At 47.3% G+C, this 22,586-nt stretch overlaps 1 long non-coding RNA gene and 1 other non-coding gene across 2 annotated transcripts; one reads left to right on the forward strand and one right to left on the reverse strand.

The window, feature by feature from the left end:
- Positions 1-16,364: 16,364 nt before the first annotated feature.
- On the reverse strand, positions 16,365-22,586 carry LOC123810173. The gene is made up of 4 exons (XR_006784195.1): positions 22,516-22,586; positions 17,621-17,737; positions 16,875-17,240; positions 16,365-16,777 (listed from the first exon to the last, which is right to left on the reverse strand). It is a non-coding gene; the product is annotated as an uncharacterized LOC123810173 (long non-coding RNA).
- LOC123810233 lies at positions 16,867-17,028 on the forward strand. The gene has a single exon (XR_006784202.1). It is a non-coding gene; the product is annotated as a U1 spliceosomal RNA (small nuclear RNA).

Raw genomic sequence — 22,586 nt, forward strand, 5'->3', positions numbered from 1 at the left:
TCCACAACCCATTCCCAGGCAACTGCTGGCCTGGATCAGACCACAAACTCCCAGGAATCCAGTGACCTCCACCCATATTTCCCCTGGGGCATCATCCAGTCAGACTTTCTGAGGAGGAATGCTAATAAATATGTGTGAGATTTGCATGTTATTTGCATATACTTATAAAGACGTGGAAGGCAATTTTCAAAAGAAGCATTATCAAAGCTGCTTCCCCCTCCTTATCTCTCTATTTCTTCCAGTTCCTTTGAATCCACCCCCCAGCGCTGGCCCTGCTTTCCTATTCTGAATGTGTAACTAAACAGGGGGAGTCATATTTTAAAAAACAATTGCATTCCTCGAGCACCTATTATGTGCCAGGCACCGCCCCTCACAACAACATAGGAACTACTATCTAGGTGGGGAGACTCAATAACCAGAACCCTTTTCCCAGCCCCTCTTCAGAACCAACAGAGACACTGACACGGGCGGATGAATTTCAAATGGCCTCTTTACTCCCAGTAAAGCCAATTTCAGGTGTTAGGTCAGTGGTTTCCTGATTCTAAGCTCCAGGATTAAAAATACCTGCTCATTTGCAGACTGCTAGACACCCCGCCACCAGCCCCCACTGACCAAGACTGCCCCTGTAAAACTTGGGGCGCAGAAGAGCATGGAGAGGATGCAGCTCTCTGCAGGTGGACGTACCCCAAAGAGAAGGAGCAGAAGGGGCCGGGCTGCACAGAGCAGAGACTGAGTCCCAAATTTGCTAGTCAGAGACGTCACCCCTCCTCCCTGGGGAAGGCTGGGCTGGTAGGCAAGCCCGGTAGGTTACTCTAATGGACGCTTCCACTACACGGGAGAAGACATCAGCAGGGGGTGAGGAGGGTCCCCCCTATTTCACAGACGTGAAAACTGAGGTTACTTAACAGAGGGTACCACACCTTGCCCAAGGACAACTGGTAAGGAAATGACAGGGTTGGCGCTGAATCCCAAGGCTGTCTAACAGGAGGGCCTGTGGGTGTTTCACGTCGCCACAGCTCTTCCTCTGAGAGGCACACGGCCAAGGAAAAGGGAACAAAGAGGCGGCATGGGGAAGAGGAAGACAGAGGGAAAGCGACCGGGTGTCCAAATGTGGGTCAAGTGCAGCTGGGGACAATCTACTCCCTCAGAGCCAGAGCAGGGAGGGTCTTCAGGCACTGTGGACTCCAGGCCCACACTCTCACACGCCCACGGGGGTGAGCTGATGGGGCGGAAGGCGACAGGAAGTGGTGGGGACTGTGGTAAGTGGAGCAGGGACAGGCCCAAAGTAAGCCCAGCCCATCTTGGTCTTGCAGCCACACAAGCCCAGGCTCAATCAGATCTGACCTTTCAAGAAATGCCAGAAATCAAATTATTACGTGACATCCCCTTACCCGAATATGTTGGTTCAACATTTAAGAGAGTGAGTCAACACTGTTCAGGCAAAGAGAACACGACCGCTTCCTGGCTCCAGCCCACTGGCCACACAGCCAGCGACATCTAAAAACCCAACGGTGTCCCCTCGCAAATGTGCTCACTGCGGTGTGAGCTCCTGGGCGCTCCATGGGTGGGCAGGCACAGCCGTGGAGGCCTGCCCCAGCACGGACAACTGGAGGGCCAGGCCTCGAGATTCCGCGGTCGGTGCCCCTTCCACAAATGCGCAGCGAGCGATCTCACACTCTTCTTTCTGCTCCAGGAGACACTTCTTAAAAACGCAGTGGGGATCTCTGCTGGGAGAAGCTGGAAATCCACACTTTTAACAAGCCTCCCCAGGGAATTCTCAAGCACACTAATGTGTGGGAACCACCGCAGGGGCACGAGCAAAAAGACTGAAATGCACAGGCCCAGGTGGACTTCCAGCCCAGCCCGGACAGGGGCGTGCGCCAGCAAGTCGCTCCACCCCTCTGAGCACCGTCCTCCCTACCCCCCAATCTGTAACACAGATGCAACATCGCCTGCTTCACACATTTGCCTCGAGGAGAAAATGAAGTCAGGTATGCAAGAACCGTTTGTGAATTCGAGTACTGGTTTTCCAACTGCAGGTCACAGCCCAAAAAATGGGTGGCCAGATCAGTTTAGAGGGTCTTGACCAGCATTATTTTTAATGAAATAGAAAGGATTAGAAAATAGGAAGAATATCGTTTCATGAAAGTTTTTATTGAACTTGCAATACATTTACGTATATGGGAATATACGCATGTATGAGATGCTAGGGCCCGATACATAGTTTTCTTCCCACGGGCAGTGATTAAAAAAAGTTTTATTAAAAAAATGCGCTGCTCTAAACATAGCTGTAAATCTTTATGACCTTGAGTTAGGCAATAGTTTCTTAGATATGACGCCAAAAACACAAGCAGCAAAAGAAAACAATAGATATAGGGGAGTTCATCAAAATTTAAAACATTTGTGCTTCAAAGGGCATTTTAAGAAAGCCACGAAACTGGAGAAAATATTTGCAAATCGTATATCTGACTAATGTCGAGTTTCCAGGATATAAATAAAGAACTTCCATAATTCAACAATAAAAAGGCAATCCAATTTAAAAATGGGCAAAAGGATCAAACAGATATTTCTGCAAAGATTTTCAAATGATCGGCAGATGCATAAAAAGACGTTCAGCCTGACTAGTCATCAGGGAGATGCAAATCCAGACCATAGCGAGAGCCCACTGCCCGCCCACGCGGACAGCTCTAGTCAAAAAGGCAAGCGGCAGCAAGCGCCGGTGAGGATGTGGGGAAATCAGAATCCTCCGATCGCCGACGTAAACCGGTGCAGTTGTCTTGGAGAACAAATTTGGCAATTTCTCAAAAAGTTTAACATACATTTACCATGCGTGACTTCGGTAGGGGTGTCCTAGGTCTGTACCTGCGGAAGATTAAACTGTGTGTCCACACACAAAAATTCACATAGGGATCTGCCTAGAGGGCAGCAGTGGTCCTAAAAACCAAAAGCTGCAAATAAACCCAGTGAGCATCAGCTGGCAGATGGATCGCCCGTGTGATACAGCCGGGCACTGGAATATCACTCAGTCACAAAAAAGAAGGACATACTGACCCACGGGACACTGCGAATGAATCTCGAAAGCATCCTGCTAAATGAAAAAAGCCAGTCACCAAAGGCCATGTATTATATGATGCCAGCTGTATGAAATGCCCAGAATAGGCAAATTCATAGAGGCAGAAAAATATTGGGTCAGCCAAAAAATCCACTTATTTTTTCTATAAAATAAAAGCACATTTCTCATTTTCACCAATAACCTTATTTTTTATCTTTTTAAAAATATATTTTATTGATCATGCTATTACAGTTGTCACGTTTTCCCCTTGTTCCCCTCTGCCCTGCCTACCCCCTCCCACACACATCCCCCCCTTTAGTTCATGTCCATGGGTCATACATGTAAGTTCTTGGCTTCTATATTTCCCATACTATTCTTTCCCTCCCCTTGTCTATTTTCTACCTACCATCTATGCTACTTATTCTCTGTACCTTTTACCCCTCTCTCCCCCTCCCAATCCCCTGTTGATAATCCTCCTTGTGATCTCCATTTCTGTGATTCTGTTCCTGTTCTAGTTGTTTGCTTAGTTTGCTTTTGTTTTTGTTTTAGGTGTGGTTGTTAATAATTGTGAGTTTGCTGTCATTTTACTGTTCATATTTTTTATCTTCTTTTTCTTAGATAAATCCCTTTAACATTTCATATAATAAGGGCTTGGTGATGATGAACTGCTTTAACTTGACCTTATCTGAGAAGCACTTTATCTGCCCTTCCATTCTAAATGAAAGCTTTTCTGGATACAGCAATCTTGGATGTAGTTCCTTGCCTTTCATGACTTGGAATACTTCTTTCCAGCCTCTTCTTGCCTGCAAAATCTCTTTTGAAGAATCAGCTGACAGTATTATGGAAACTTCTTTGTAGGTAAATGTCTCCTTTTCTCTTGCTGATTCTAGGATTCTCTTCTTAATTTTAATCTTGGGTAACGTAATTATGATGAGTCCTGGTGTGTCCTTCCTTGGGTCCAACTTCTTTGGGACTCGGAGCTTCCTGGACTTCCTGGAAGTCTATTTCCTTTGCCAGATTAGGGAAGTTCTTCAGTATTTGCTCAAATAGCTTTTTTACTTGTTGCTCTTCCTCTTCTCCTTGTGGCACCCCTATAATTTGGATGTTGGAACATTTAAAAATGCCCTGGAGGTTCCTAAGCCTCTCCTCATTTTTTCAAATTCTTATTTCTTCATTCTTTTCTGGTTGGATGTTTCTTTCTTCCTTCTGGTCCACAACATTGATTTGAGTCCCAGTTTCCTTCCCTTCACTATTGGTTCCCTGTACATTTTCCTTTATTTCACTTAGTGTAGCCTTCATTTTTTCATCTAATTTACCAACAAATTCAACCAATTCTGTGAGCATCCTGATCACCAGTGCTTTGAACTGTGCATCTGATAGGTTCTCTATCTCTTCATTGCGTAGTTGTATTTGTTCTGAAGGTTTGATCTGTTCTTTCATTTGGGCCATTTTTTTTTTTTTGTCTTGATGTTCCTGTTACGTAGTGAGGGGCGGAGCCTTAGGTGTTCACCAGGGCATGACAATCCAGTCGCAGGGTTGTGATACTGTATGTGGGGGCCGGGTCCAAGAAGGAACAATGGCGCTTGCTCAGCTCTCTGCCAGATTTCAGTCACTTCCCCCACTTCCCACAAGCAAGTTGGGCCCGTCTGATGCTGACTCCCGTGTAGGTGGCTTGTGCACATTTTAGGACCCTGTGTGTCTCTCCAACGAACTCTCCAGTGAGGCTGGGAGTCTCTCCCGACACCTCATCCCCCACAAGTGTTTTCAATCGGTGTTTTGAGACTTTATTTCCCTGCACTGGTGTCCAGGGTTGCACCTTCTACCTCGATCCCCAGTTGTTTCTCCCGGTTTATCTGAGTGCGAATGTGGGGCCACCTGCTCCGCAATCCACCGCCTTGCTGCATCCACCAGCCGCCACCTTGCTGCCAGTCCTATCCACCCGGCTGCCCATTTCCACCCCTCCTACCAGTCTGGATGAATACGTCTTCTTTAACTCCTTGGTTGTCAGACTTCCATACAGTTTGGTTTTCTATCAGTTCTGGTTGTTTTTTGTTTTTAAATTGTTGTCCTTCTTTTGGTTGTGCGAGGAGGCACAGTGTGTCTACCCACGCCTCCATCTTGGCCAGAAGTCCCTCACCAATAACTTTATTAATTTGGGTATTTTGAGTATGTCAGCTATCTCCCACATGGTGGAGCATTGATTGTTCTCAGTTAATGTCTTGATTTGATTGTTATCAACTCTAACTGGTCTCCTCGACCATGGAACACCGTCCAGGAGAAGTCTACAGTGCGAAACTCCACAAACCACCTTTTATCACAGCACCTTCTCCATACACTGCACAAATCTTTTTTTGTATTTGAGTTGCATTTTTACCTTTCTTAAAATAATAAGGCATAATATGCTGAAAAATTGCATGTTTTCTTCTATCTTCAATATTAAAATGACTACACAAAAATTTACCAATTTTCATTTTTTAAAATGTACGCTTAGATGACAGCTGTCACAATACAATCTAACCAAATTGTTTCAAATGAAGTTAAAGACAACTAAGTTCTGCTAAAGCCGTCTTACGGAAAAAAACAAATGAAACTTTTGGCCAGCCCGTAGATTCGTGTTTGCCACGGGCTAGAGGCAGGAGGTCATGGGAAGTGACTGCTTGACGGAGTTTCTTTTGAGGGTGGTGAAAATTTTCTGGCACTAAATAATAGTGATTGTTACACAACTTTGTAAATATACTAAAAACCACTGAACGATACGCTTTAAAACAGTGGATTTTACTTGAATTGCATCTCAAAGACACTATTCTGAAACATTGTGACGTGGGATTTATTCATGCTAAAGAAGATGAGACAGAAAAGAAAAGAAACAAGGAAGAGAGTGCTAAGGTTGTAAAGGGGCTGGAGTCACAGGGGGTGGGGCTTCCTGCTCCCACTGCACACCCTCGGCCAGCCTGACCAAGACCACACCCACCTGAATGAATGAATGAATGAGGGAATGGATCAACCCTATCCACACTCTGTGGATGGTCCTGTCAGCTGGTATAATCTCACCGAGGGGCAATTTGGCAATATCTATTAAAAACTAAAAATGCTCCTACCTTTGGCCTCGGACTTTTTATTTTGGGGATTGTAACTTCAAAACTACTCCCAGGAAGGGGTCACGGGAAAGTCCATTCATAGCAGTATTATTTGTAATTGGAGGGAAATGAGTAAATAATGTCTGGTGATTGAGAAATAATTAAATGATAATCATGATATAGTCATACACGGGATACCGGGCAAATCTAGTTATCCGAGAATTAGTATTAAATGAGGGGTGGGGTCATCCAAACAGCATGAATGGGGAGGAAAGGATAGCTTCTTCATGACAGAAGAATTCTAATAAACTGGATATCTCAAAGCATCTCTAGCCACCAAGATATGTATTCATTACAAAGGAGGGGAGATGGCAAGTTTGCAGGAGAGAAACCCAACAGTCACCTCCCAACGCAGCGATCAAGCTTAGCATCACCTGCGATCTGACACACGGCTAGCATACACCCCCGGGAGCGACACAGTACTTCCGGGGTGTTCTTGCCTAAAACGCACAATCGCAATCTAATCGTGCAAAACACAGCAGACAAAAGCAAACAGAGGCATGTTTTAGAAAATAAGTGACCAGTGCTCTTCAAAAGTGTTAAGGTCAAGGAAGACAAAGACGCACTAAGGCTGCCCCTGGCAAGGCCGGCCCACGGCCTGCAATGAGGGGCCGGGAACTGGGAATCTGAGTCAGCGTGTGATTGAGTAGTACTGCACCGACGTCGACTTCTTAGTTGAGGTCCCTGTGTTCTGGCCGCACAGGATGTCAACCTGCGGGAAAGCTGAGTGAAGCCTATGCAGCGTGCTCTACTTTTTTGCAACTTTTCTACATGTAATTGTTTCAAAACTTAAACATAATGGCTCCTATAATCCTGGTTTTGTACAAAAACTTTATAAGCTTGTGAATATTTGCTGGTGTTCTCTCTATACTAGATTGAATAGTATTCCTCCAAAATCGATGTGCATCTGGAATCCCAGAACGTGGCTTTCTGTGGAAATAGGCTCTTTGCAGGTGCAGTTAGTGGAGACGAGGTCATGCCCCGGCCATGTGGCTCAGTTGGAGCATCATTCCATGATCAAAGGGTTGTGGGTTCGATCCTCGGTCCAGGAGTGTACGAGAGGCAAGCAATTGATGTTTCTCTCTCACATCGATGTTTCTACCTCTCCCTTTCTCTCTCCTCTGCTCTCTCTCTAAAAGCAGTGAAAAAAAATCTCCTTGGGTGAGGACGTACGATTTTTTTTTAAGATGAGGTCACACTGGACTAGGAGGGCCCTAAATCCGATGGCAGGTGGGTGACAAGAAGGCCGTGGGAAAGCACACGCACAGGGGAGAGCACCGTGTGAGGACAGAGGCGGAGGCTGGAGTGGCGCACCCACAAGCCGAAGAGCCCAAGCGTCTGCAGCCAGCCCCAGCAGCTAGGAAGAGACACCGGGAGCAGACTCACCCTCAAAGCTCCGGGAGAAGCCAACCTTGAGTTCAGACTCCAGACACCAAGACTATGAGAAAAAATTCCTGTTGTCTTAATTCCCCACAAGTTGGTGGCGACTTGTTGTGGCAGCCCTGGGAAACCAGCACATCTCCCTGGCCAGCGTTGCCCACCCCTCACCTCGGTCCCAAAGTCCCAATCCTCCATGAGGATCCCTTGGGTGCGATGAAGCTGACCTGCTCCTGTCCCCGCTGGCTTAGGCCAGTCAGCGCATCCCAGGCCTCTAGCCTCTGAGACGGGTTCAGGGATGGGTACAGTCCCCAGGTCCCTGCCCTCCAGAGACTACCCCCTAACCAGGCACCTGAACTGGGTGTGTGACCCAGTTTCAGGCAATGGGACTTGAGGGCACGTTTGCTGCCAGCTCCCCGGAAAGAAGCATCCTCACTTCCAGAAGAAACTGTCTTATTAGACTTGAATGAGGACACCATCATGCTGTGTTCTAAGGGGAACCAGCCTCCAATTGAAAAGAACAAAACAGGAGGCAGAATGGAGAGAGAAAAACATTGGTCCATCCATGGGCAGCTGGATCAAGCCTCACCTGAAACTCTGGACTTTTAGCTCTGGACTTTTGAGTTATGTGAGCCACTAATTTCCCTTCTGGTTTTAAACCAGTGGATCAAGGAGCCTTGACTAACTCACGTAAGACCAAATCCATGGAAACAAAGCTGTCATCGTGACTAGGGTTCCCATCCTAACTTAGATCTGTCTCCCTCTGTGTTGGTTTCTCAGCTTAGCAGCTTCCATGGAAAGAAAGCATCTGTTTCATATCAGCCAGGTGACTGCTGCAGTGATGCTGTGTAACAAGCAACCTCGAAAGCCTCAATTGCCTACAGTAGGAATTATTCATTTTGTAGTTGTAGATCTGTATGTTCGTTAGAGGTTGGTTGATACCGGCTGGGTTAGGGTGGTCTTGAGTCTTCTGGCTGGGCTCGGTTTGCTCCACATTCTCCACCCGAGGACTCCTGATTCCGTTGGTCCGTGGTGGGGACTGGGATTCTGCCTTTCTAAAAGGTCCCGGGTGACGCTGGTAAGGACCAGTGGCAATGATCAAGAATGAAATTAGGAGACTCAACCTTCCTGAGCCACATTCTCGTTTATAAAATGACAACTCCACCTACCATGCAGACTTTTCCTGGCACCCTCCAGGAGTTAGGGGATGTGAGACTGTGCCTTTTCTCACCCTGCCTGCCCTCCCACCCCGCCCCTCCCCCAGCCCCCAGGAAAGGGCTCACTGTTGGGCCAGCTACGAGATAAGAAACAACTATCACAATGCAAGTACAGCTTCCCATTAACTGCTTTAAACTGCTCCCTGCAATAATGTTGGTGTAATCCATAAGATTCAATTATGGCTATCAGGTAATTAGGCACACCACAGCGAGGTGATTGCATAATTAATGCTCAGCCCTCATCCAGCAGGTTCTGAGAGTGGTGCAGTTAAAACCACTCCCCCACCCCCACCTCTGGGAGAGGAATGGGGGACCCACAACAGGGGGCTGCCCTCCCCGCAGGTTCTGAGGAGAATGTTCTTAGGAAATGAGCTCTAGAGGTGCGGTAAGGAGACAGACCATGTGCAGCCAAAAATGCCTGAGCCAGTGACTGCCAAGGAGCCCTCACACCTACCACAGTGCCGGAATAGTCAGGTTTATGCTCCAGGACAGAGTTCAAATCCTGCCTCTGCCAGCGATCAGTTGTACGATATCAGGCACTCACCTAATGTTTTTAAGGCCTCAACTTCCTCGTCTGTTAAAGAAGGGAATCAATAACCACTACCTCCTAGGGTGTTGTGCAAACTAGATAAGAAAGTTTGCATACTGCTTCCATAGTTCCTGCAGGGCAATCTTTATTATCTCCCTGTCAGGGCCTCAGGGTCCTGCTCTGTACAATGGGGAAAGCCCCACCCAGCCTAAACTTGACGGACCTTCATGCAAACAGACAAGGCAGCCCGAGCACATGGGGTGTTTGGAGCACTCACTGACATGCCACTGTGTCTTAGCTACCACATGCCTGGCTTTCTGCCAGAACCCCCAGGACACAGCTGGGTACAGTCCCCAGGTCCCTGCCCTCCAGGGACTACCCCCTAACCAGGCAGTAGGTGATTCACCCCACTCAAGGATGGAGATCTAATGGTTTAGGTGGATAGAACAGAGAATGATTTCTTGAGCCACGATCTGTGATAGTCAAATGAGCCCCAAGTGACACAAAAGAGGGAAACATAGTCCAGGAAGGCTGTCGAAACAGTGCAGGAGAGAGAGGAGAGCAAGACCCCAGAGAAGGAGCACGAGGTGGTGGATCAGACTGGAGCAGGGCTGCAGGGGTGGCGTGCAGGCCCGTGTCAGAAAGACAGCGCTTCTCGTGTCATCCTTACATGTCCCAGTTACCAAAACACACATCCACATGTGCATGTACACACAAGCACATGTAGGCAGACATAGGGGTGCAGGCACAGACACACGCCTGCACATGTGCACGCGTGCACCCATAAACTAGCACAAGCAGGCACATGCCTGGAGACATGAAGTTTTGTCAACACGCATGCACCGACATGCACAGAGATGCATACACATGTGATGCATGCACACACATGTAAATAAAGTACACACAGACACACGCATGCATGCTCATTCAGTGATACCTCAGAATCCACCAGCCTGTGAGAAATAGACACTGTCCATTTTCCCACGATCCTTTCCAGCTGAGCATGTGATTCCAAAGCTGTCCACCAGAGGGTGCTCAGGAACTAGAATTCAAGAGCCCCTCCTTGGCCGGCTGATCCCTGGAATCCAGAGCTTCGAGGTTCCTGGGACCCTGCATTTTATAACTGGGAAAGCTGACGTTCTGAGAGGGAGGGCACTTGCTTGTCCTGTCTCGCTAGGACGACTATGGTCAGGAAGGGAGGAAGAGAGAGGGCATCGTCACTGTCCCGGTTGGAGAGGGAAAGTTAGGGATATGGAAGGTAAGGTCTCCTGAGGTTGTTAGACACTGTCGCTAACTGTGACCCTGGGTAAGTGATGTGGCTTCTCCGTGTCTCAGCATTCTCATCTGTGAGTAAGCTGCTCTCTGTCATCATCCACTTCCCCAGTCCCTCTGGAGGCCCCTAGGCAGACCCTTCCCTTATCCACATGCATCCAGATCCCTGGTTCTCTGCTCGTCCCACCCTTTCATGTCTCCTGCCCTCACCTCCGCAGGCAGGATACAAGTGCCCCACCCCATCACTATTTTATTTATATCGCATTATTGCTACTTGTTGCTAGTTGAAACTGCCTTATTAATGTGCTTACATGTTTTTCTTTGTCTCCTCCAGGAGAATGTAAACCTCATGAGAGCAGAGCCCTGGGGTGTCCTGTACCCCCGCATCCCCCACCCTTCCGCCATCCCTCGCACCCAGAACGTGCCTGGCACCCAGTGGGCTACCGTAAGCATTAACTTCCTGGCCCGGCTGGAGAGGAGTCCCAGCTGCGTGCTGGTGCTGCCCTCTAGTGGCGCCGGGTCCCCATCGCACCTGGCTTTTTAATCTCCCATCCCACCTGTCACCAGCCCCCAGGGCACATCTCTGCCTGACTCTGGGGATGGAGGTAAGGGGATCTTGTCCCCAGGGTTCATCCCTGGATTCAGACGAGTTAGGGACCCTTTCTGTCACCTAGTCTTTGAACAGCCACAATTAACAAAGATGAATTTAGTGTACGCTGTGGACTCTGTCCTGGAAGAGACACCTCAGGGCAGAAATATGATGTCCCATGGTGTCTGTCTCTATGAAGTCTAATAGATCGAGATGAGCCAGCCCAGCAGTCCCACCTCACAGGCAGCAGTACTGAAGCCCAAGCCCGGACGGACGTAAAATTATCTGGCCTAAAAACTCTCCAGAGTAATTGTCATCCCTTTCCCCACCCACTGATAAGCACCAAGCAGTCACATTTTTATGCAAAGCATGTGCTCCTGAAGACCTTGCATAATTCAAAACGTGCATAATTCCAGGCTAATTTTGCCATAAAAATGAATGCAAAGCAGAAAGAACGTGTTGTATAAATCTACCCCCATCGTGGCATATTTTTGCTTTAATGCTGCTTTTTATTTTCCCAGCATTATCTCTAATATTTCACAGCGCGCTCTCTGCTGAATTAACGGTGCAGCATTTCCTGCTGGTGGTTTGGCCTTCTTCATAACCTTTTATCACATCTCACTTTCTTTCCAACGTTATTGATTTTCAGGTGCGTTTCTCAGCGCCTCCACTTAAAGAACGCTCGGATGACATTGTTACGGGCCACAGATAAGAGATTTAAAGTTATCACAACTGCCGATGTTGAGGAAATGGCACAATCGTCTCCAGAATTCCCCACCATGATTAGAAATTCGGATGCTTGCAAACCACCGTGCACGCACACAGAAGGCGCGTATTTCTATTTGATAACCAGAGCGACACCACCCCATGGCAGGTTCACAATTCCCAGTTAACAGCTCACTTAGCTCCTCCAACTCCAGGCAGTTGTGCAATTCTGACAAGTTGTTTTTTTTTTTAACTGAGTAGTTTTGCGTTATTTCCAACTTAGTGCATAAACATGTATTAGCATTTGTATGTCGCATCTTCCTGAGGCCACAGAGTTGACGTTCTCATGAACCAGGACCTCACCCCGGATGGTCTCACTTGCCAGGCCATTCACCCCAGAGGAGGGCGGGGAGAGCACAACCACACCGAACAACCATGGACCCAGATTGGACTTCAGCAGTTCCACCCACCCGCCTCACACTCACATGGGGGCCCTTCTGGAGGCAGCATCCGCAGAGCCCCCCCGGCCCCCACAAGTCCACTCCCAGGGTCCTTCTGTCTCCCCCTACCCCCTCTTCACATCGGCATTTGGTTCAAGTTGTCTCATTCTGTGCCAGCTGCCCCCTCCTCAACACGGAGCCTGAGGGGGATTTAGACCCGTGGGGAGGGGGGTGGGGGATGAAGGAAAACGAGGACTGAGTACCCAGCACTTACAAGACATCGGACTTCCCACAGGGCCGAGAACAGCCTCTTGGCACACAAGGCCTGTGGAGTGTCTGTTTGGCCTTCCTCTGCCTGGAACTGCTTGCTTTCTTTCTTTTTAATTTTTGTTTATTGGTTTTTTAAGAGAAAAAAGAGAGAGAGAGAAACATCAGTTTGTTGCTCCACTTATTCATGCATTCATTGGTTGTCTCTCGTATGTGCCCTGACCAGGGATCAAACCCGCAACCTTGGCGTATCGGGACTTCATTCTGACGAACTGAGTGACTTTGGCTAGGGCCTGTATAATTGCTTTCTGAAAGGTTCCCTCTGCTTGGCCAGAGCCTGGCCCCAGAAGAAGGGAGGGCCAGACCCCAGGAAGAAGGAGAGGGGGGGCTGGCTCTGAACCCACACCTGCTGGGGCCCCTGTCCTGCTTCCACTCCCACCCGACCTTGGGCAAATTCTTATCCAAAACGCAGCCCCTCTCTGAGTCTCAGTTCCCACCTCTGTAGCATCTAGGGGGTAAAAACACCTACTTCGTGTTACCTACCGAAGTAGAGGGGTTTGTCTGCCTGCACACGTTTAAGCCCAATAAAATGCTAAAAGGAGTCTTTGCAGCCCAGAAAGTGAAGGTTTCCTTTTAAGGAAATGGTGCCATGCGGGGAGTCACAGGTGAGCTTGTGCCCAAAATCTGGTCCCCCGGGGCTTCTAGGGGACCGGTCCTACAGTGCACTAAGCCAGTTAGGGTCAGGGTTCGGGTCATGGTCTCTACCGACTGGCTGCAGCCTGGGCAGGGGCAGTTGACCGTTGCTTCTGGTCCTGGCGTCGGCCATGGCATCCTGTTGTCTGGTTTTGCAAGAATGTGGTCAGCGGGGTTTTGTCAGAGCTGAAGCACCACTGACGCCATAGACGCTGTCTCCAATTTGACCGAAACCGTTTCTGTGGTCAACAGACCCGAGGCTTTGATCCCGAGATTATCTGATGCTGCCAGAACGTCGCTGTCCCAAGGGCCTCCTGATTAGGGGAGTGGGTGTACAGGGCAGAAGGCGGTGGGTGGGTGAGTCGGGGTGGGTTTGCGGGACGGGGCCAGTGTGACTCAAAAGGGAAGAAAGGAGAGAAATGAAGCTTCTGTGTGAGTATGAATGCAGTCCCCCAGACAACACATGGCACCAAACACGGGCAGGGGCGCCCATTTACTGGGGTGTGTGAGGGCCAGCGTCGGAATCGGGGGTTCCACCCTCTAGAGCGGGTGTGGTGCGACGTTAGACGGTCCCCAGCCGGGAGGACTCTGCCCACTGATGAACAAGTCACGGAGGGGAAGCACGGGGAATCGCTAGCTGCAGAGGGCAGGGGGCTCCCACTCCGGTTTTGCCCAAGTGTCTGTGAAGTCACCTTCTGATTTAAGAGTTCGGCGGCTTGGACAGGAGCCAGACGGCCTCTCTGCCGCCCAGGTAACCCTGGATTCCGGCCAGCCCCTCCCACCGGGCCCGCCCCACCCTGCGCAGCCGGAGAATCTGCAAATTTGCCTGGTGAGTAGGCTGGGTGGACCCAAAGCCACATTCCTCCTACCTGTCAGGAGACGGTGGAATCACTCCAAGGCCAAGGCCAAAGCCTGGGCTGGATCCAGGGGTGTCCAACCCACAGCCCGCAGGCTGTGTGCGGCCCAGAGTGGCTATGAATGTGGCTCAACACAAAGTTGGAAATTTATGAGACTTTTTTGTTTGCATTAGTGCTTGTGTATTTAATGTGTGGCCCAAGACACCTCTTCTCCTTCCAGCGTGGCCCAGAGACGCCATAAGGCCGGACGCCCCTGTACCCTGCCCATCCCCACCAAGCCTCGATTACCTCCTTGGCACCATTTTACACTCCTCCCTCTCTCCGAGCCTCAGCCTTCCCCACTGGAAAATGGGAGCCCAGGCTGCCCCAGCTGCTTCAGCTGAGCATTCCCAGACTGTGGGAACCTGGCCTCCACCTTCCACTCCCTACCCCGACGCGGGTGCCGGGGGCTGAGGTACACTGATTCACTACTGTTTGCCGGGCCCCCAAGTACGAAAGGGGGAGGGAGCCCCACGGAACAGCGCCAGGGAGGCCTTCTGGAGGAGAGGGCGGGATGTGCAGCCCCAGGTTAAACACTCGGGGGCAGTGCCCGGCCATGGTTGCCCCCCTCCTGCCGCTGGGGTCATCTCCTCCTTCACATCGTTGTCTCCCCGCAGACAAGGAGGCTCCCGAGGGCCAGCAGGTACCAAGCCTCTCCTCTCTGTATCCCCAGCGCCTGGGTGCTGGGACTGACTTCCCGCCTGGACAGAGAAAGGGCGGGTTTCCCCTGGGCAGGAGCCAGGAAGGTGGCCTGTTCCCGGCCTGTGGCCTGTTGGGCGTGTTCCAGGTGACCACGCAGAACCAAACCATGCAGCCAAAAAGGAACAGCCCCAGACTCACCCTCGGCTGCCTCCTCTCCCCCCGCTCAGGTCCCACAGCCTTCTAACCTCCTACTCGCCTCCTCCTGCCACCCCTCCCTGTCCCCACGGCCTGGCCCCTCTCCTGGAAAGCCTGTCACTTCCGGCTATTTGACTCACTTTGGACTGGCCGGAGAGTCACAGGCTGCCCTGGTGACAGAGAAGGGTCCCTGGGTGTGCTTTCTTTGAACCCAGGTCCCGGCATCAGCCCTGAAATTCCTCCTCCTCCTTCGGGGAAGCGCTGTGAGGGAAAGTCCACGACACAGAAAACAACAGCACTAAATGTTTGCCACGGCCCTGGCTGGGTGGTTAGTTGGCTGGAGCATCATCCCATCACCAGAATATCCCAGGTTCGGTTCCCAGTCCGGGCACATACGGGAGGCAAACAACGGATGTTTCCCTCTCACATCAGCGTCTCTCTGTCTCTCTCTTTCTCCCTCCCTCTCTCTCTCCCCCCCTTCCTCTCTCTCTAAAATCCATAGGCATATCCTCAGGTGGGGATTAAAAAAACATGTTTGCCACATCCGTCCCTGGTTCTCCTGCCTGTGCACCTTGAAACCTGGAGAACCCCTCCTCCACACATGTCCGAATGTTCCCCATCTGCCATCGCGGGTTCAAGGGTCACAGCTCCCCCGGGAAAGTGACTGTTCCCCTATTAGGACCTTCTCCCCTGGGCTGCTGTGACCACAGGTGGCAGGAGGAACTGCTCAGCCGGGGGACCCATGGCAGGTCCCAGCCTGGCTTTGCCTGGTGTCTTGCGAGTCACTGCCAGCCTCTGGGCCTTCTCTCCCACCTGAGGGGGGGACGTGAGCATAAGGCCCATTTAGGCTCAGCCACCCTGGGGGTCATCCCCCCACTGGCCAGTTAGCTCCTGGGACACTGAGGGGTCAGTACGGTTGCTGAGGACCTCAGTGAATGAATTCAGAGCTGGGGACACTCAGACCTAAAGCTCTTTCAGAATTAAGCCTCTGAGCGTCCTCGGCCCAGCAACCGCCCTTCCTGTCCCTTTCCCTGGCCCAGGAGCCGAGCCGTCTTCTCAGCCGCCAGCCAGCCTCACCCTCAGCTCGGCCCTGGGTGAGATGGCCAAAGACGTCGACAAGCTGTCCACTCACTGTTCTTTTTCCCCCACGTAATTGCGTACCACGGGGGTAAACACAGTAACGTCAAATACTTACTCAGTGCCCACCGTATGCCGGGCAGTGGGCTCTGGGTTTCCACACGAATTATCTCATTTAATCCTGCTGCCCATCCATGAGGCAGGTCCTTTATTAGCTCCCGGAACCTCTCAGGCCAGGAAATGAGGCTGAGAGAGGTGAAAGTTGCCCAAGGTCACCTAGCAAGCTAGTGACAGAATTTTGGAACCTTATGAAATCATTTTTGCACATTTGTGCTGCAATATTTTTGCATTCTTACAGTCCTCTCTCAGGCTTTGTATTTTTTGTTTTCAATTTCATGTCCTAATCTATTTTCAGTCTGCGATGCTTTGTTTGTTAGGCACTGTTTCTTGTCTTCCTCACTATGACAGTAGAAATATTCTGGAAAACATAGCTAAATAGGTAAAGTGGACATGGATGACTGAGAATGAATTTTTTAAATGAAACAACCTAGGAAGCAGAAAAATTGCTTTCAACACACATATGAATATTGCAAAATCTCCCCAAGGTGCAAGAATGTTCTCAAGACGGGAACTGGTGGCTGTGAGCATTCACTTCCAACCAGATTCCTTGCAGCTGATCCACTTGAAACCTAGAGAGGGAAAAAAAAGTTTTAAAGTTTGTTACAACTTTGTCAGACAAGCACATAGTTGCTGGAAAATGTTTAGAAATTAAAAGCCCATACTAACCGAGCAGGGGCAATACCATGATCACGAAGGTGGTTTTCCCTGGGCGAGGCAGGTTCATTGCACTCCGGGTGTGCTGACCCCTGTGGTGTCCCCACGTGTGGGAAGCTCAGCCGCATAATTTGTGGTGGGGGGACTGCACTTGTGCTCTCCCCCGACTTTGGGTTTTAGACGTTAGGCTGTGAGTTTCTCTTTCGTGCTGGGTTCAAGCACTAACCTTCCCACCAGATGATTCTTCTGTGTAGTTTCTTTTCCTTTCGGCTTTGGGGGGCAGCCCCGGAATTTCTATCTGAGAACACGTGATCGTGCCTGCAACACCATCCACTCATTTCTTCCAACTCATTCTTTCTTCAAATCTAACAATCCTACCTACAAAAAAACAAAAGAAACTAAAAGCCCAGAAACCTGCAGGTGGACATGAAGCATAAAGAGATACCAATAAAAGCTAAAATTGTAGAAGTTGCAGAGCCACCCCACAGTACATAAAAATAATATTTGAGTAAACAGGAGCCAGAATTACTGTCTCAACTAACTTGTATTGGTGTCAGCCTTATTGACATATAATTGAATACAAGAAAATGTACAGATTTTTTTAAGCAGAGTTTAAGTTCTGACAAATATATATCCATATAACAACTATACAATCAAAATGTTGATTCATCTTGACATCAATAAGAGGCCGAACACTCCCATCACCCCAAAAGTTCCTTTGTACCTCTTTGCCATCAATCCACCCACCCCTGACTCACGATCTGCTCTCCACAGGCAGAATCTGTTCCAGAACGTCATGCAAATGCAGCCGTGTGGCATGGACTCTTTCGCACCGGTCTTCTTTCGCTCATGAAGGTGTTTTTGAAAGTCGTCTCCTTTGTGATGTGAACAAAGCAGTCCTTTCACTTTATGAGGTAGTGCCCTGCTGCACAACCCCACCACACCGTGTTTGCTCACTCATCTCTTGATGGGCGTGTGGATCGCCTCCCGTTTTTCACTATTATGAATGGCTTTCTATGACCATTTTTGCCTAAGTCTTCATTTTAATATCGTTTTTCATTTCTCTTGGGTGAACTCCTAACAATGAGATCGAGAGGCCATGTGGGAAATGTACGTTTAACCTTATCCAAAAATCGGCCCACAATTTCCCAAAGTGACTCCAACGTTTTCCTTTCCCCTAGCGGCGTGCGAGAATTCCAGTTGCTCCCCATTCTGGAAACTATTTTATAGTGTCAGCTCTTTACATTTTTTTTTAATCCTAGAAAGTAAGAAGTTGTATCTCACTGTCCAACCAAATTATTTTTTATCCAATAGTCGGCTTTCTTCTCAATATCAATTCTATAATAATATTTGGAAAGGAGATTTCAATATCCCACTATGGACACCACACAGAGCAACTAAACAGGTGAATAAGGAGACAGAGGAGTTAACACTGTATGTACCAACCGCATACAGCTGACTTGTATAGCATACCCCACCCCAAAGACTGCAGGGATTAAAACATGTTCGCACTAAAATTTCAACATCCATTGAGCATACTTTAAAGAGGTAGAAACAAAACAGTACAAATAAATAATTAGAAATAAAAAAGTAGAAACAACACATTGCCCATTAACTGATGAATGGGTAAACGAAATAGTCTATCCAAATACTGGAATGTTATTCAGCCTGTGATGGTTAATTTCATGTCAACTTGACTGGCAACCGGTACCCAAGTTAAGCATGTTTCTGGGCCTGTCTGTGAGAGTATTTCCAGATGAGACTGACATTGGAATCAGTGGACTCAGTGATGTAAATTATCCTCTCCAAGGCTCCTGGGACACATTTAGTCTGTGGAGGACTGAATGGAGCAAAAGGTGGAGGAAGGAGGAACTCAACCCCCCACCTCTTCTCTGCCTCTGCACTTGAGTTGAGACACCTCATCTTCTCCTGCCCAAAGACGGGGACTTCACTGTCGGGTCCTCTGGTTCCCAGGACTTCAGAGTCAGGCCAGATTGCACCAGAAGCTTTCTTATGTCTCCAGCTTACCGATGCAAGATCATTGCACTTCTCAGCCTCCATAATCACATGAGCCAATTCATCATAATAAATCTCCCTTCATGTAGATACATGAGCACAGACAGATAAAGATATATAGATATCTCCCACTGTCTCTGCTTTTCTGGAGAACGCTAATACACAGCCATTTAAAAGAAACCAAATACTGATACATGCTACAAAATGAGTGAATTTTTCAAACATCGTGCCCAGTTTAAAAAGCCTATCACAAAATCCACACATTGTATGAACTCATTTACATGAAATATCCAGAGCAGGCAAATACATACAGAAGAAGGGAGGTTATTGTTCGCCTTGGACTGAGGGGTTGGGGAAAATGGGAAGTGGCTGTTGAGGGATATGAGGGGTCATGGCTGAAGTGACAAAATGTTCTAAAACGGACTTCCGGCCAACATGGAGGCATAGGTAGATAAGCTTTGCCTCCTCATACAACCAAAGGAAGAACAACAACAAATTTAAAAACAAAAACCAACCAGAACACCAAAAATAAAACTGTATGGAAGTCCAACAACCAAGGAGTTAAAAAAGAAACATTCATCCAGACTGGTAGGAGGGGCAGAGATGGGAAGCCGGGAGGAGAAGACATAAGGCAAGGCAGTGGCTGGCAGACCAGGTAGTCCTACACTCATGTGTGGATAAGCTGGGAGGAACTTCGGAGTAAGACAGACCTTGCAGCCCAGGGTCCCCACATGGGAAACTAAAGCCTCAAAAACTCTGGCAGTAAAAATCTGTGGGGGTTGCATTGGTGGGAGAAACTCCCAGCCTCATGGGAGAGTTTGCTGGAGAGACCCACAGAGTCCTAGAATGTATACAAATCCACCCACCTGGGAATCAGCACCAAAAGGGCCAATTTGCTTGTGGGTAGTGGGGGAAGTGCCTAAAAGTGAGGTTAGAGCCAAGCAAGTGGCATTGTTCCATCTTGGGCCCCTTCCCCCATACAGCACCACAAAACATCGACGTGGGTTGCCCCGCCCTGTAGGATAGCCAAGGCTCCACCCTTTACTGCGTAACAGGTGTGCCGAGACAAAAAAATATGGTCCAAATGAAAGAACAGATCAAAGTTCCAAAAACAGAACTAAGGAATGAATAGATAGCCAATCTATCAGATACATAGTTCAAAACACTGGTAATCAGGATGCTCACAGAAATGATTGAGTATGGTCACAAAGCAGAGGAAGAAAAAGCAAAGGCTATGCAAAGTGAAATAAAGAAAAATATACAGAGATACAACAATGAAGGGAAGAAAACCAGGACTCAAATCAACAATTTGGAACAGAGTGAAGAAATAAACATTTGACCAGAACAGAATGAAGAAACAAGAATTTAAAAAAAAAAACAAAAACAAAAAAAAAACAAGGAGAGGCTTAGAAACCTCTGGGACAACTTTAAATGTTCCAACATCCAAATCATAGGGATGCCAAAGGAGAAGAGGAAAAGCAAGAAATTTAAAACATATTTGAAAACGTAATGAAGGAGAACTTCCTCAATCTGGCAAAGGAAATAGACTTCCAGGAGGTCCAGGAAGCCCAGAGAGTCCCAAAGAAGTTGAACCCAAGGAAGCATACACCAAGGCACATCATAATTGCATTACCCAAGATTAAAGATAAGGAGGGAATCTTAAAAGCAGCAAGAGAAAAGGAGCCAGTTACCTACAAAGGAGTTCCCATAAGACTATCAGCTGATTTCTCAAAAGAGACCTTACAGACAAGAAGGGGCTGGAAAGTATTCCAAGTCATGCAAGGCAAGGACCTATATCCAAGATTGCTCTATCCAGCAAAGGTATCATTTAGAATGGAAGGGCAGATAAAGTGCTTCCCAGACTAGGTAAAGTTAAGGAGTTCATTATTACTAAGCCATTATTATATGAAATGTTAAAGGGACTTATGTAAGAAAAAGAAAAAGATCAAAAACATGAACAGTAAAATGACAACAAACTAACAATTATAAACAACTGAACCTAAAAAACAAAAATAAAAACACACTAAGCAAACAACTAGAACAGGAACAGAATCTGGAAATAGAGATCACATGGAGGGTTATCAGTGGGGGAGGGAAAGGGAGAGAGTAGGGGAAAAGGTACAGGGAATAAGAAGCATAAATGGTAGGTACAAAATAGACAGGGCAAGGTTGAGAACAGTATAGGAAATGGAGAAGCCAAAGAACTTGTATGTACGACCCATGGACATGAACTGAGGGAGAGAGATGCTAGAAGGCATGCAGGTACAGGGGGACAAAGGGGAGGAAAAAATGAGACAACTGTAATAGCATAATCAATAAAATATACTTTAAAAAAGAAAGGAAATATTCTGAAATGATTGTGGTGATGGTTGCACAACTCTGTGAATATATTAAAAACCACTGAATTGTACACTTAAGTGAGTAAATGTATACTTTAAGTGGGTGATTTATATCTTGATAAAGCTGTTTTAAATAGCTATTATAAGTTATAAGTGAATTAAGCAAGGTTGTGGAATATAAGATCAATATACAAAAATTGATTATGTTCTATATACAGAAAAGACAAATGGATATTAAGATTTTTAAGTACCATTATAATAGCAACAGACAACCTGAAAAAAATAGGGATGAACTTAACAAAATATATGCAAGGTTTGTGTGCTAAAAACTACAAAATGTTGATGAGACAAACACCTAAATAAATGGACAGAGAGGTGACATTCATGGATCAAAAGACTTAAAATTGTTAAGATGTCACTTCCCCCTAAATTGATCTATATATTCAATACACCTTCAATAAAATCCTGGCAAGTTTTTTCATACAAATTGGCAAGCTGATTCTAAAATCTGTGTGGAAAAGCAAAGGACATAGGCTAGTCAAAACACTGTTTAAAAAAAAAAAGCAAAGTTGGAGGACTCATGGCATGTGATTTTAAGACTTAATATAAGCTACAGGAATAAAAAGGGTATAATATCGGTGAAAGAATAAATATACATATCAATGGAACCAAATAGAGTTTAGGAATATGTGGTCAATTGGTTTTTAACAAATATGCCAAAATAATTCAAAAGAGAAGAAATGTTATTTTCAATAAATGGTGCTGGAACTTTTCAACATACCTATGTTTAAAAAAAAAAGAAAGAAAGAAACCTTCACACACACCTGTTGCTGTATAGAGAACTGACCCAAGATGGATCATAGAACTAAATGGAAAACCATAAACCCTAAAACTTCTAGATGAAAACATGTGATTTGGATGAAGCAAAGATTTCTAAAGTATGATCCAAAAGCATGCATCATAAAAGACAAATAATTAATTGGACTATCGAAATTTAAAACATCTGCACTTCTACAGAGGCTGTTAAGACAATGTAAACACAAGCCAAAGGCAGGGAGAAAATATCTGTCATGCACATTTCTCATCAAGGATTTTTATCTAAATATATAAAGAACTCTCACAACTCAATAGTAAAAAACAAACATGAGAACAGACACTTCGCCAGAGGAGAAACATGAATGGCACTTAGGCACATAAAAAGATGACATCATTAGCCATTAGAGGAGTGCGAACTGAAACCGCAGTAACAGATCACTGCACGTTTATTCGAGTGAATAAAAACTGTAAATTGACAATACCAAGTACTGGTAAGGACGCGGAACAGCAGGAACTCTCCGGCCTCTCTGGTGGGTGCAGCCATGTTGGAAAG

This window comes from Phyllostomus hastatus, unplaced genomic scaffold (assembly GCF_019186645.2).
Source record: "Phyllostomus hastatus isolate PE091 unplaced genomic scaffold, TTU_PhHast_1.1 phas_scaffold_585, whole genome shotgun sequence".
In the NCBI taxonomy this organism is placed as follows: Eukaryota; Metazoa; Chordata; class Mammalia; order Chiroptera; family Phyllostomidae; genus Phyllostomus; species Phyllostomus hastatus.